Consider the following 15,385-nt stretch of genomic DNA (forward strand, 5'->3'; position numbering starts at 1 on the left):
GTTATTGGATCACTGAATATGTGTTAAAATAGAGTTTTATGCTCTGTAACTTTGTACCAAGTATTGTATCTCTATCTGCATTATTTTTTAAAATATTTAACTGTCCTGGGACTTTTTTACCACCCTGTATATCAACGCACTTCAATACTCTTGAAATTCGATCCAAATTGTAGCAATCTAACTAACCTCAAACTTTATTATATTGTTTACAAAGTGCCAATAAAAATATTTTATATACAAATGCAGACAATTTAAAGATTATCTAACTTGGCATTGACAAACGCGCAAACATTAATTTGACAGTATTTTACATTTTCATGAAATACTATATTTGAAACGTGTTCTAATATTAAAGATGCCTATAATTTCTTTCTTGTAAATTTCATCGTTGGATATTTTTTGTACATTTAAAATTAGTTTTATTTTATAAAACAGTTTACTTTAAATCACGTCATGGTCATAGAATCACAGTATAATATTAAGTAAACTGATAAATTATAAGAATTTTCAGTTACGTACAGTTATGTACAGGACTTTTCTAAGAATCATAAACTCCCATAAGAAAAAAACGGTACTTTCCTGTTAAAGGGAACATTCATTATTATCGATGGATTTTTTTCTCGATATATCGATATTAACAAATTGAAACATATCATCAGCTGACAACTACGATAAATATTGTTCAGTATCAACAAACAATAATAAAATAAAACTGTTCTAAAAAAATAACCTAACATAACTAACCAAACTTGCTGTAACATTTAAAAATTCCGTGTTTAACCTGCCTTTTCTGTTATCAAACGGTTAGGTTAGAACAGTTTCATTTCTTAATCCATATAATAGATTTTTTTAGCCTAAACAAGATCAGTTAGTTAGTTGTTGTCAATTTGTAATGGATCGGAAAACAAAAATATCGATATATCGAAAAAATCATCGATAATAATGAATGTTCCCTTTAACAGGAAAGTACCGAAAAAACATTCCTTACACCCTTAACATCGGACTTTGGTGCAGTTGAGGATTAAATTTTATTACAAAAAAGGGAGATAATTGTGGTTGTCATCTCCTAAAGAGTTTAACCACAATTTAATTGTCGAGTTCCGAGTCTACACAATTTGTTGTTATCCAATTAGACAATATTGATTTAGGGTTGACAACAAACCTGAATTGGTCAACGCAAATTGCAAACATTTTATTGGGTTACTTCTTACGATAACATGACGAGAACCAGTTAATCCGTACAGTCAGAAAAGCTGACAGCAAAACACTACTAGGCAACCTTTATATTTATAAATTAAAGAGTACTTAAAATTGTTTAAACCTTATTCTTTCAGTTAATTTGAAGATTGGTTTTGTTGTTTATTGCTAAAAGCTGACCAAATCATTGAATCATTGATAGGAAAAGGTTTTTGGTAGGTTTGTTGTTCATTAACTAAGTAGTATTAATGAGAACACCACAACTTTAAATTATTTGCTTTTTAGTAAAACAGATTGAATAATATTTATATACTTAAAAAAAAACTTAATAAAGAACGAATAAACGAGGTATGTTTTTTAAGTAAGTACCGTTTTTAAATTTCTCCGTTCCAACACTGCGATTGGCATTTCGGACATTTGCGCTGTATATGTGCATTTATTGGCTAGCTCTAGCCGGAAATTCGACAGAAATCGGCCCGGTTTACATCCGGTTTCGAGCAATTCAAAATGGTGCCGCCAAATGAGACTGCCGCCAACTGTGAAGTGCGCGCTATAATTAGATTTTTAAGTGCTAAAGGTCTGAAATCCATTGAAATTTATCGACAGATTAGTGAGGTGTATGGCGAGAACATTATGAGTGACGGAATGGGACACAAGTGGGTAAGGGCCAGCGAACACAGAAGGGCATCTAAGGACGGCCCCACCAACGTTCATGATGAGCAACGCACTGATAGTCAATGGTACTGGGGACATTGACGCCACCCAGTGCGTTGCTCATGATGGACGTTGGTGGGGCCGTCTTTAGATGCCCTTAACCCACTTGCGTACCATTCCTCTAAAATCTAATTACAGTGCGCACTTCACAGTCGGCGGCAGTCTCATTTGGCGGCACCATTTTGAATTGCTCGAAACCGGATGTAAACAGGGCCGATTTTTGTCAAATTTCCGGCTAGGGCTAGCCAATAGATGCACATTTACAGCGCAAATGTCCAAAATGCCAATCGCAGTGCTGGAACGTAGAAACTTTAAAACGGTACTTACTTAAAAAACATGCCTCGTATATTAGAGGGATGCACTTAGACGTTTTGTCCTTTTAAGTAACGTAAAAGAGGCATTGAAAGATTAAGGGGGATCAAATGTTAGTAGTAAACTTTCTCTTTATATTCCCGGATCTGATACCGTCGTTTCTACCGAATATTTAATCTTCTGACGGGTTAGAAAACTATGTACTCCTAAAGTTGTACTCGTATAAATACGTTTTATTTGTTAATTATAAATGTATTTACAAAAACTAGTAAAATCATGTTTTCATAAAGCAAAAAGTCATTAAAATATCTTTTATTATTTTAAAAATGTATCACGCTTTTAAGCGATATAAAATAGTTTTTATTTTTCATATTTTTAAACTCTTTAATTAGGATATAATATTATTTGGCTCAATAAACGTAAATAATACTCATATCAATGCAAATCAATGCAAACAATCGCAACTAAGAATAACTTTCCCACTCCTGATACACAGCATTATAGCAGGAAGTAAAAGATTTTATCGGAATTTTAAAATGGTTTATTAAATATTTCAACAAGCAAACATTTACAGAACTCAGGAGTACAATAAATCAACAGTGCTTAATCCGATTCAGTATCACAGTGGATTCCAATTATAATTGGATTTGGTAACATTCGGAGGATATTCTTGTTGATTATATGCACACGATCGTCCATGTTATGTAAGCAGTAAATAGTGATTGGCATTATACATTACATGCTTTGTTTGACCAAAACTAACATTTGACCTTGTAAATGTGTAGGTAGTCCATCTAACTTATTAATCTTATGTAACATATATGTATATTTTATTTAATACACAAGCACGTGACATGTCTGACTAACTGATCTGGTATACAATTACATGTTTTAAAAGCACTACCTCATCAACCCCATATTAAATCGAGTCTTGGGGCAAGTTCTTGTATAAATTAAGTTGTATATACTTAGTGTCTATATTTCCAAAAAAAATTTCATTTATTTAGATTAGGCCTACCAATAAAACACCATAGCTTTAACTAATATAGCCGTTTTAAATTTAATAAATTATAAGTCTGATTTATATCATGTTTAAATATTTTATCCTTTACAAAAAACACTGATTATAAGCTACATCTTAAGTTCTGTTCTAATACTATAACCAGACGGCTATACTACTACTATATAGCGTCTTCAAAGGACTAAGTGATCTGTGGTCCTTTGCAAATCATAGGTAAACCTAAATGGTCCATTACATTAAACCTAATAACATAAATCCTAACACCATTACACACTTGCACGGTAGTCATAATTTAAAATGTGGAATCTGCCTTGACGACGATAAGTATAAACCATATTTTCTAAAGTAAATGTGGGAGTTTTTTCTGTCCAGGAAATTGTGTTTTTTACAAAGTTTAGTATAATACATGCGTATTATTATTTGAACCTATTTTAATTATTCTGTATATTTTCCAAATGAAGGTGTCTGTAGAATTTGTATCTGAGTAGAGATCCAACAGCCATAGTGTTTAATATGGCGAGAATCTGTAGAACGAGAGCCAAAGTGCAGTCTACTGAGATAACGCTTTTTGAAAAAAGCTGTCTAAACTCGTTTTGTGTTTTGGATATACCGGTAATCGAACCCGGTGCTACCGCAACGAATTCCGAGGCCCTAACCACTAGGGTAGCAATACATACACATTTAAACTATCACTGTCTTAAATAATAACTGTAATTTATTTTAGATTGATTTAATTTCAAACTTGGTTCACTATTTAGGTAACAATCACACCAAATAGGATTCTATGCAGAGGAGTTTTAGAATCAGGAGTCTTTTTAGAATCGTTGTCAGTAAGAAATGTTAGTAAAATATAAGTTTATTAAAAACTGTTTTAAAAATCTATTGCTCTATTGTTATTAATATTATTTTCCAATTTAAGGTAGAGAGACGATAAGGGTAGAGGCCAACAGACTAATGCATGTAGCTGTGCAATGTTAATGGAGAAAGTTTCAGCGTTACAGGAAAAGGTTACTATCAAACGACATTTTACCAAGAAAATGAAGCGTATAATGTTTTTTTGCAGTTTTAAAGTTTCGGAAAAGATTTCAAAAGGCGATAATAGTTTTTTCTCATGAAATAAGTTGTGAAAATTGTATACCTGGGGAGTTACGATAACATAATGTTTTAAAAATCATGTAAACTGAGAATTTTTACTATTACATCAAAATGTATATCATAATTAACTAAAACTTAATCGCCAAAACTGCTGAAAACCAAATATTTTTTATTTTACTTCACTTCATATTGTTACACCAAAATAAATAGTAAGCTGTAATCATTACTAGAACATATTTTTAAAGGCACACAAAACGTTAAAGATTGCAGAACAAATTGATACATTACAAAAAGTTGAGTTATTAATACAGGTGTGTTCACTTTTAACTCAATTAAATGTATATTGCTTTTAAACAGGCTCTTGTTTAACATACAATTAATAATCATTGACGAGGATAAAACCCCTCAAAAGAGAAACACGTGACAAAGAGAAGTTTTAATTTCACCAATACAGTATCTGAGAGAAAGCAGATTGTAGTTGGGAGCCATTGTCAAAGGTTTGAGTGAAATTTTAATATTTGGCTCGAGGGTTCCTAAGCACTCTATTACAATGCAGCTCTTTCTTTCACTCTTTTCTCTTTATCTCCCTATATTTCTACATGTCATTTATTTCTCAACGTTGTTTACTGGGAAGTTTATTCCTCTTACGATCTAATAATATCTGTTTAAAGAAAGAAATGTTTGACGTTTAACCCAAAGACGAAATATTACAAATTTTTCTTAATATAGTTCTTGCAAATTGCTATTTTAGCGGTTAAAAATTAATATATTTCAATCTGTTTTGAATCCATATTTCAACAATTACGTTATAACTTTTTAAAATGTAAATACCCATTTGTTATTTGATCACAAGGACTACAACTTTGCTTTAAGTTATGACGAATTTTGTATTTTATTTGTGTATTTTAAGCTAATAAAGTGAGGTGGCATATGAAGTTTTGGTACTTTCTTATTATACTGACCACACCGATAAATCGACTTCGAAATAAATTTTAATTAGTTAAAATGACAAAATCTTCCTAACCTAGCCTAAGCGTTTTATTTTACCAATTTAGGCGTGGTCGGTATAATACGAAAGTACCGAAGTGTTTTCACCTACCTATATAATTTTTTTCAATGTTTTGGCTAGGGTTATTAGAACGCCCTGTGGACAAGGCCATGTAGGTCCAGACTCACATCATTAACATGGAAAACCCGATCTCATGATTTAACATATGAACTTTACTGATTAGCAATTACAAACATTTCTTACTATTAAACCCTAAAGAAACTACTAATTTATTACCAAAGTTAAGTAAACACTTAATCTTAAAACAAATCTAAAATAATAATACCAAAAATAATAATTTAAGAAATAAATTCCGAGTTGTTAAACGTCACCGGTAGTGAGAGCCTGTGTATTGTGTAGTGTGTGTGTGTGTGTAGCCCTGCGGTTGTAGTAGTGTTGTTGTTATGTGGACAGGTGTAGGCGGCTGTTTGGCCCTGCTCGATTGTGTCAACACTGTTCTCTTCTCTCTTATGGAATTTACTGAAAAAAACATCACCCTCACAATTATTTTAGTGCTGGTTTTATTCAGAAAGGTTTAATATATTGTTTCACACATTGAAAAAATGCTCCACAATTTACTCCTTGTGTAAACAACGTTATTTTAGTAGTTACGAGCTCGTAGTATAAGCCATGGGTTTTTTTTACGGTTTAAAGTACACTGATATATAAGACCACATATATTTAAAGCAATAAGTGATTACACCAAATGAGTCAATTTAATAACTTTTTAGAATAATAATTATGTACCGGTATTTGAATGAGTATTAATTTAGTTACGGTAAAACTTAATTTGTCATGTAATCTTTTATCAGCAAGTATAAATCCTGCGACTATTGATATTAATCAATCAAAATTCTTTTTAAGGATTTCAAAGTTTTAAAAGCTGCCCCCTGGGTCGGTACGGATGGTAAGGTACTACAGGTACGGTATTTTTAAAAAATAAAAAAGACTTTGAATTAAATAATAAAGCGCTCACTGTGTCGTCACCCAGAATATTATTCAAAAGACTTAACGTCATCTTCCATTAGGTTTGGGAATAAAGCTTGGAATTCGCCACAAATCAAAATTTTCCTACTGATGTTGTGAGTCCAAGACCTCATTTTTCCTAACTTAACATTCTCCTCTTCTTCCATTAAAAAGGAACTCTCTACTACAATTTCCCCCTCCACATACGTCTTCAGTGCCGACCCAGTGGGTGCGTAGCAGAAGGTCTACACAGAATACAGGCATTCAACTCTATGTATATGATTTTATTCATTTATTTGATATATCCTGGTAACTAGACCCTTTCTATTTCTCAGCATTGATACAGTTTAAAAAGAAATACTTAATATTATTTTAAAGTAATAGTATTTATTTAAATAATCATAAAAATTGTGCGAGTATTTTCATATAGCTAACAGGTACATGCTAAGCCAAAACAATTTTTTTTAAAGATACGTGAAGTTGAGTGAATTATTAATACCATATGCGCTCTGATCAAAGTGATTATACTAAATACGCTAACATCTTGGAAAATTAGCATAGGGTAGACAATTGTAAAAATACACCCATTTTTGAAACAAAAAAAGAAAGGAAATCTATAAAAAATTGATGGATCACAATCTAACGGGTTGAAATTATGATTCCACAAAAGTATAAATCTTTCAGGGATTCAGAAAGCAACTGAGTTATAATGAATGGATGGGACCGTGTTTGGGTAGAGCTCAGGGGAAATGAGCTGGTCGACTCATCCCTTCGCCAAACACGGCTTGGTCGGCTACTGACGTCATTACTATCCCTACACTACTGTTGAAAGCTTTGTAGGGTTGTCATTTCATAGAGGTGTTTGAATTTGTTTATTAAAATAGTTCTAACTCTGAACCAAAACTGGAGTCAATCTTCTTGAATCGGGATATATTGTTGAAGAATGTCATTGTGTTTTTCAACATGATTTATTAAATGACATAAATTTGGATATGTTTATAATTGGTATTCTTGCATCAACTTCTTCTTGATTTCAATTTTTATTGCAATTAAATGAATTTAGTGTTGTATTCTAACGTATGGATACAACAGAACGTGGATCGAACTTATATAGCTATAGATGCCCCTTTATACCCTTAGGGTAAACTTGAAATATATTTTCTAAAATATTCTTTTTGACAACCAATAATCCTCTTCCCTCCCCAAGAAATACATTGAGAGATTAAAGACAAGCCTATCTAACAATATACGCTATACAAAACTTAACTGAATTAATTATTTTCCTCCAGCCAGACTTACTACACAGAATGTTGGCAAGCAAGACCAAATCGCCAAATGGACCGTGCCCCAGTATGACTCTCTCGATCATATTATTTAGGTTTTTGTCTGATGTATATCTTTGTAAATGTTACGTGGCAACGCATCATTTTAACGTATATGAGGTTAGTTTAGCATACAAGCACTCACGATAATAATGAATACCGGTACTTCGTTTGTAAAAAAATGTATAATAACCATTATAGAAATACGTCTTTGATTAAAATTACAATCCTTAGTATATCCCTTAAACATACAAGTTAGATGCACATGGTTAACGTAACGTAAGTTAACTTTATTATTTGTTTTGGCTTAATTCAACATTGAATTAATGAAAGATACATTGCAACGCGGGACGCCTGCCCAGCCCTCAGGAGCTTGTTTTAAAATGCCAGTAGTCTCACAGCTATAAGCTAATGTAACAGTAAGTCCTAGCCAACATGCCAGACTAAGCTTCAGGTTCCAGTAGTTTTGAGACAACTTTAAGCTGTATGGGGTTTAAACAAACTAAAATAACAATTGCAAAAATATATTATAGCACAAACATATCTCGGTATAATTTCTTTAACAAGCTTCAGTAATACAAAGGTTTACTTTGTCGAAATTATTTTATTCCCTTTAAAACACTCGAAATAGTTGAAGTGGAATTGGTATGGTTGATAATTTAATTTACCATTCATGTTTCATACAAAACGCATTCCCTGATAATCCAACATACGGGTTTAAACCTATAGACTAGTTCATGTAATTACCACACTGAACTACATAACGATGTATTAATTTAACAATTCGTGCCAATTTCAATTGCAGCGACCATTGCTGAAGGGATGAAGCAAGTTACACTCGCAATAACTCTGATAATTACTATGTTGATTAACAATTGCCTAATGTTAGTGAACTATTTAGATATTCCGAATGCAATTAATTAATTGTTTGATTTGATTGTATTTGGGAACAACAAGAGTTGTAACACTTCGTAAGTTCATTGTAAAATATTTTAATACATGAAAATATTTCATATTTACTGTAGACTACATTTTTACCATTAAACTTAGGCTAATATTTTCTGTATGACGAAAAAATGTGTTTATAATAAGATTAGAGATTTTAAGCCTGTATTCTAAAGCATTATTGCCAAAATTTGTTTTACGGTATTCCGTAAGTTAAGCGTTCTCTGAAGATAAGTAATATTAGTTTGAATGATAATTGGAATGCTGTAAAGCATATTTCTCTGCATGGACATGTAACTGCCTGTCCATGTAAACCTATAAACATATGGCTTATAACACAAGTTTTCTGTGAAGCCAAAAACATTTATTTTTGTAAAGAAAATAGAAATATCAAACAAGAAAAGTTTCATATTGACAAGATTAGCGTAAGGAAAATAAATGTTCCGTTAAAGACTGTGCTGCCAAAGAAATAAAAGAAAGAGTAACGTTTGGATAAAAGTAGTAAATTTCATAACGCGTGTAGACGTTTACTTATTGGTATAGGAGGATACAAAGCAGATCATCAAGTAAAAGTCAAACTGTTTTCTGGCTGGCAAAAAAAATCTAAATTCGTCATATCGTAGACAATAGCTAAAGCTAAAGTTTGGTGCTTTTACTCTAGAAACCCCCCTCAATATCAATAACTTTATCAACAGTAAAAACACGAAATACATAAATTTGAGTAACTAAACTTTGTACGATTTCTGAGGACCATTGTTGTTTTCATTTGGTAAAACCAACAGAAACAAAAAAGGGTCCCACAGTTTTTACCCCAATCCATCATCCGCCATATTTACGACGGTAACAGATACTAGAAGCATTAAATTAGCCTCGGTAACACCTTATCAGATGTTAGGCTCGCGCGGGCAGCGATCATTCATAGCAGACAGTGATACGAGATAGGATCAAAAGCCGAAACGTAAACAAGCAGTGCGTGGAGGATGGTGGGGTGGTGAGGGGCCAGTGGGCCACCCCCCGTGGCAGCCCAGTACTAGCAGCCCTCTGATAAGTCACAGTCGGGAATGAGCCGCGTTACAGGGAGGACCCTAGCCGATCACCGCGCTTGCTACTTATGTGTGCTCTCTAGTGACTTTCGCGAGTGTTTGTGTTAAGTGCTCAGACTATATCGTCGTGAACAGTGTTTTGGAAATATTCACCACGTTCAGGTAGGGATGACGTGTCATCAATATCAGATGAGGGTGAAACTAAGTAAAATAAGGGTTTGAGCGCAATTGTTTGGAATATGTGTAAATGTTTATATGTTTTTGTCACTAAGGATATACGATGGGGTTGGCCAATTATATGTCATTATTGACGATCAAATACTAGAGATTGAATCCAGCACATGGAATTTATATCAACCCTAATTATTAATAAATGAATAACAAATAAATTAAACATTTAGCACCCTTAAAGTTATTATTTGATTTAAACAAGTAACATGTTTCGGCTCTTAGGCCATGATCACAATAATTTAATTAACAAAATACACCAAACACCTTCATTAATAAAATAATGAATTAATAAATAGTAGTAAGCAATCAGTTTATAATGTTTTCTATTCATCCACTGAGCTCTATAAATGCACTAACAAGTCAGTTTATGTTTAAATACCTACTTGAACCACGTCCATTTTGTATTGGAATACGAATGCAGATAGTAATTATTAACTAACGTTTGAGTATTTGAAATGTAAACAAGCAATGACAGCATGCACGAATATCACGCAGGCGATATAGTATTTGTCAATAATATTTAAACGTGGTAGTTTTATTCATGAGTAAAGTGTATGAGGTTTAATTATTGAAAACATAGTCACTTGTTGAGAATAAAATACTAGTGAAGTTTACATCTCTAATACCTTTACGTCAAACAGCTGTTGTTACAATCTGGCCGTCACAATCAATACTAGCTCCAGCAAACGTTTCAGCTGTAAAATCATGTTTTGAGGTTTCGACAACTAATACGTTTCAATCGAAAACTTAGAATGAAATTCTTCTAATACAAGACACGTTAACTATGTAATTATACAAAAAATAATAAACTTGAATATTTCATGTCATGTTCAGTAAAAAAATCATAAACATTTTGATTTACGTGTGTTAAAATGTTTTATATACACAAATAACGATTTTTTCATATTAATTTTAGCTATGCAATGAATTTTAGTAGGCCTATTGCATTTGGTGACAATATGAAATATTATGGAACAAAGATATAACCCAAACTGAGTCTTAATATAGGCTATTCCACGAACGGAAGAAATAGTACGACAACATTTATATAGACATTTCGTCCAAATATACTGTTAACGAATAAGTAAACAGTTGCATATATATCTCAAAATTAAATGAAACTGCATTCAAGAGCTACTAATTCTGATAAAACGCAAGTTTACTAATAGTACGTATGACATTAATTTTTGTAGTGAATATTAAGGACTCCACCTTGATCATTCAGTCCTAACACTTACTCATTACTATCCATGTACCTTTTAACGTGAAACCCGATAGGTGAAAATATAAGTTAGATATAATAGTAGGATAGTAGCTATGCTGTTTTACATTGTTAAGATGAATTATATATGAATCAAGTACGATTGATATCCCGTAAATACATGTCAATCTTTCATAAGCGAGAACGTTCGACGGGACAGAGATTGTTATGGTTATATAGCCTTTGTCAAAGTTACAGGATTTGTTTACAGTTACAGGTTTATTCAAATGATTTTTCTAGACTAGGTAATGAGAGGTGTATAATTTTTAATGATAGGCTAGAAGCTTAGGTGTTTCAACTGATAAGAGGTAATTTTGTGATTTGAAATACTTAGTCAGATGTATTAGTGTATACATAATATACATACAGTACCCATATCTGTATATCAGTACCTATATAGAATCGTGGTCAGAAGACCCGTAGTTATTATTGAGTTTCTTAAGGGATTGATTTTGACTTCATTCGAAGCAAACACCTAGAATTGTAGGTCCATTCAGGTAATTATTTATCGGCAAAAGGTAATTAAAGGTAATTGTTGATACTAAGTTGAATAAAAACTGATTACCTAATTGTATATACTTAAACGCCATTTCGAAAGTTTTTACGGTATTTTTTTGGAGTTTGCCGGCCTCTTCATACCTTGCATTTGCCCGACAACAGGCAACAGATGGGCCGAACGTATCCAAAAAACAAAGGGTGAGCCGCTACAGTACAAGGGCGAACTGTACCGATCAAAAGTAGTGACAGGTAGCCTACCAGGATCCGAACCCACAACATTGCTTCCTTCGGCCCGAATTCCGTGGTGCTACTGAGCCACCGACTCACAAAAGCCATATTTTCTCAAAGACTTACATAAATTTTAGCGACGCATGACATTTTATATCTAATTAACCTAAAGAATCTTCGGGTTGGGTCAGTTAAAAATAACTTATTGTCGTTTAAGTTGGTTGTTAACTTAAATTTAATGATAATGGTGCTCAAATTAACAAAGCCTAATTAAGGCTTGATTATCGCTTCTATGTTTCTGGATTGTTCTTTTATTAAAAACTTCGCATTAAGCTAAAATACCTAAATTTGTAAAACATATTTCCTAATAGTTCTACACCATAAAACGATTTATTTCCTTTTCAAGGAGCAAAAATTAGCGCTAATGAGAATCTTTATGCACAATACTACGGATTTTACCCAAACGTGAACTAAATTGCTATTTATTATTTTCTTGTTTTTATTTCTTTCGTAAGTATTTCTTGTTGAGGAAATCAACTATTAAATAGCCACGCAACAAACAGAATCATAGATTAACTCACTTAGATACTAAACAATATTAATTATCCCAGTTAACAATAGACTAGAAAATTACTTAATTTTTTTTCCATCAAAAAACTACGTTCGAATTTTATTACCATTATAAGGAATAAATCTAGACTATTATCACAAGTCTAAAACTGATGATAACTGAGTAAACGGTCGACAATTCCCCCATATTGGATGCAAAGCCAGGCTCGTGTGGTCGAGGCTTGATCACTCTTCACCACAGAATCGAGCGCGCTTTTAGCAACTATTCGACTGATTACAGATAACATAATGCCATTAATTATTGATAACGCAGCAACCGCCCTGTTTGCGTCAACGTTTTCATGTTTGGCCATTATGATATTGAGAACACTTATTGCATTAGCTTCAATTTTGATTGATTGCCCATTGCGATGACGTGTTCCTTCAAAATATTGAATTAGGATAATAACCATCTATTATTCTATTTGCACGAAACCACTGACGCTTCAAATGTCAATTGGTTGTTTATTTGATCAAGTGTTTATGAAATGCCCTTTTTGATGTACTGTAAACAGGGGTAATGTAATCGGTTTATTTTCGTTGGATGAATTGTTTATTATTTCGATTGTCGACTGTTCATTTTACTTTATTGGACTTTGGAATTATAATTAAATTAGGCAGTTATATTAAAATAGTGTTTAATAAGTTTTTAAAATGATATCATGATCATAAACTTAACGAAAAACAGTGACATAAGAAAAATATATATTCATATAAAATTTGTTTACTATTGTAAACATATTATTACACATTATTACATATTTACATTTAAAACATTTGTGTACAAATGTTTTAGCTCTTTTTCTGAGTTTAGAATTTTATGTAAACTATCGTTTATATGCAAACGGAATACAGATTTTAAAAAAGTACTTGAATAACTGGATTCGAAACATGTATCTTGAAAAATGAAAAATGAAAACTGAGTTTTAACGAATAACGAATTAACAGGAGAAAATATGTCTATTTAGTAAACTTTATCATCAAAATTATCGTTTTAGTATTCAGTGTACTTTTTGTTTGACTATGAAACCAATTCCCAGCAAAGTTCAGTTTCACTATACCACTGATCTGAACTTTTCTGAGTTTAAAGTATCCGACAGGAAGTGTTATCTAAACTCTGTTTGAGGCCGACGACAAATATTCCTTTAGGAGTTTTTATCTCTTATCAAAGTTTCGTTTCTCGTCTGTCCCGATGATGTTTGTTGTCTGATATGTTTTCCAAGAAGTCAACATGTTGTCAACCTCAGATAACTCAATATCAGACTGAAGTGAACCAAAAATATTTAACAATACAATTGTAAATAATTTCAGTTCCCTCGCAAAGCCCTATTATTGAAACGAAATAAATAAATTATATGTCATTTTAAGATCTATCTCTTTTAAATGTATAGTACTGTATCTATATTTATATAAGAGGAAGTAGTAATATAAATAATGAGTGTTCGCTCTATTTCCAATTAATTGTATGTATTTTAATGTTATCTTAATATAGCCTACATTGAACATTATCAAAGCAAACTAGAAATTCATAATATACATATAAATGATATTTTAGCATCAATGTTTTAGTAAAAAAATACTACTGTTATAAATGCAAATTGTTGCTGTTGTAATATTTTACAGCAAATAGTAATATATATCTATTCATTTCCGCTAGCATCGGTGCATATTTTCAGTTTGTAGGATTATCATTAGTGTTTGAAGTAAGTATCTTAATGGTGTCTTTATTAAACAGAATAAAATCGTCAAGATAACTAAAATGTTTTGAAACCAACAAACATTTTATGTTAAATGATGTTTTTAGTTTGGTTGATTTAGGGTACTTAAACGTACGTACATATCCAAACAACACATTTCTGAATGTAGGGTGTTAAAAAAAAACTTCTTTTAACGTGTTATATTCTCTTGATAGTAATAGTCCCTTGTATAACTAAAAGCCTAATTTATTTCCAAACCAATCCCTTCCGTAAGTATACACGGTTAAGCCCTACAAGAATAACTTTTCTCGCGTGTTTGGAATTAGTACATCATCCGGCGCCGTGCCTCACCACGCTGGTCTGGCTGGTTATCTTGTCCTAAACAAAGCGAAACTTTAGTTTATCTTCCTACAGGCTTGTACTACATAGGCGGTCATTAAATCTAGCCCTTCTTTAGGTAAGCATATTTCTGTAATTTTTCCTATAATGGTTTTAAAACAGGGTAAAGTAATAAATTCTTTATAAAACGCACTCTTACTTAATACAGTACTACAAATGCGTATCACAAAATTAAATAATCTAGTATTCTTGAAATAATGTATGCAATTTTACAACCACTATCAAACTAATAGAAAAGCATAGTGGAGATTGAATAGTGAGTTTCCTTGTCATCCAACAAACGAAGCTTTATTTTTGTTTATGGATGACAAGATACGTTTATGAGTTTATTCTGTTAGATTGGGTTTATAAAATTATTATTTTCCATTCATAGGTTTCTGGTCACAACAGTGCGATTACAGAATTTTTATTAATTATTAACTCTCTAACTGAGTTTTTAAAGTTGTTTATGTATTTTTTTAAATTGTATTCTCACAGTAAACTCCATTTTTACAGTAAATACAGACAGTATTGACATGCTTCATGGCAGTATCAATATTATCTTTGAGTATACACGTATGTATAGGTACTCAATGATATTATGAAAAAATCTGTTATGCTTTGCTGCGATACATCAAAAGTAAATACTTATAACTTTGATTGGCAGTGGCTATGTTGCTGAAATTCTGATATGGAATCAAAACACGATGGAAAAATAATAGGCTTAAAATGAATAACTGATTTGATGGTAGACTGTCTGACAGGCAGAAGAAAATCACCCGACGCAGCAACCTGTAGACTAAGCGAATTTAATTTACCT

The 15,385-nt window shown here is 32.1% G+C and overlaps 1 protein-coding gene across 2 annotated transcripts in view; it reads left to right on the forward strand.

The window, feature by feature from the left end:
* The window catches only part of LOC128994123 (uncharacterized), a 271,028-nt gene that overhangs the window by 67,739 nt on the left and 187,904 nt on the right, over positions 1-15,385 (forward strand). The window contains exon 1 of one of the 2 annotated variants that reach the window (XM_054418408.1): positions 9,691-9,825. The exons of the other annotated variant lie outside the window; for it this stretch is intronic. The gene's annotated coding sequence lies outside the window, so the exon portion shown is untranslated. Of the gene's footprint in view, positions 1-9,690; positions 9,826-15,385 lie in introns of those variants that run through there. 2 annotated transcript variants of the gene reach the window in all.

Source organism: Macrosteles quadrilineatus, unplaced genomic scaffold (assembly GCF_028750875.1).
Source record: "Macrosteles quadrilineatus isolate MER2022 unplaced genomic scaffold, UCM_ALF_1.0 Scaffold_5__1_contigs__length_97177068, whole genome shotgun sequence".
NCBI classification, from domain to species: domain Eukaryota; kingdom Metazoa; phylum Arthropoda; class Insecta; order Hemiptera; family Cicadellidae; genus Macrosteles; species Macrosteles quadrilineatus.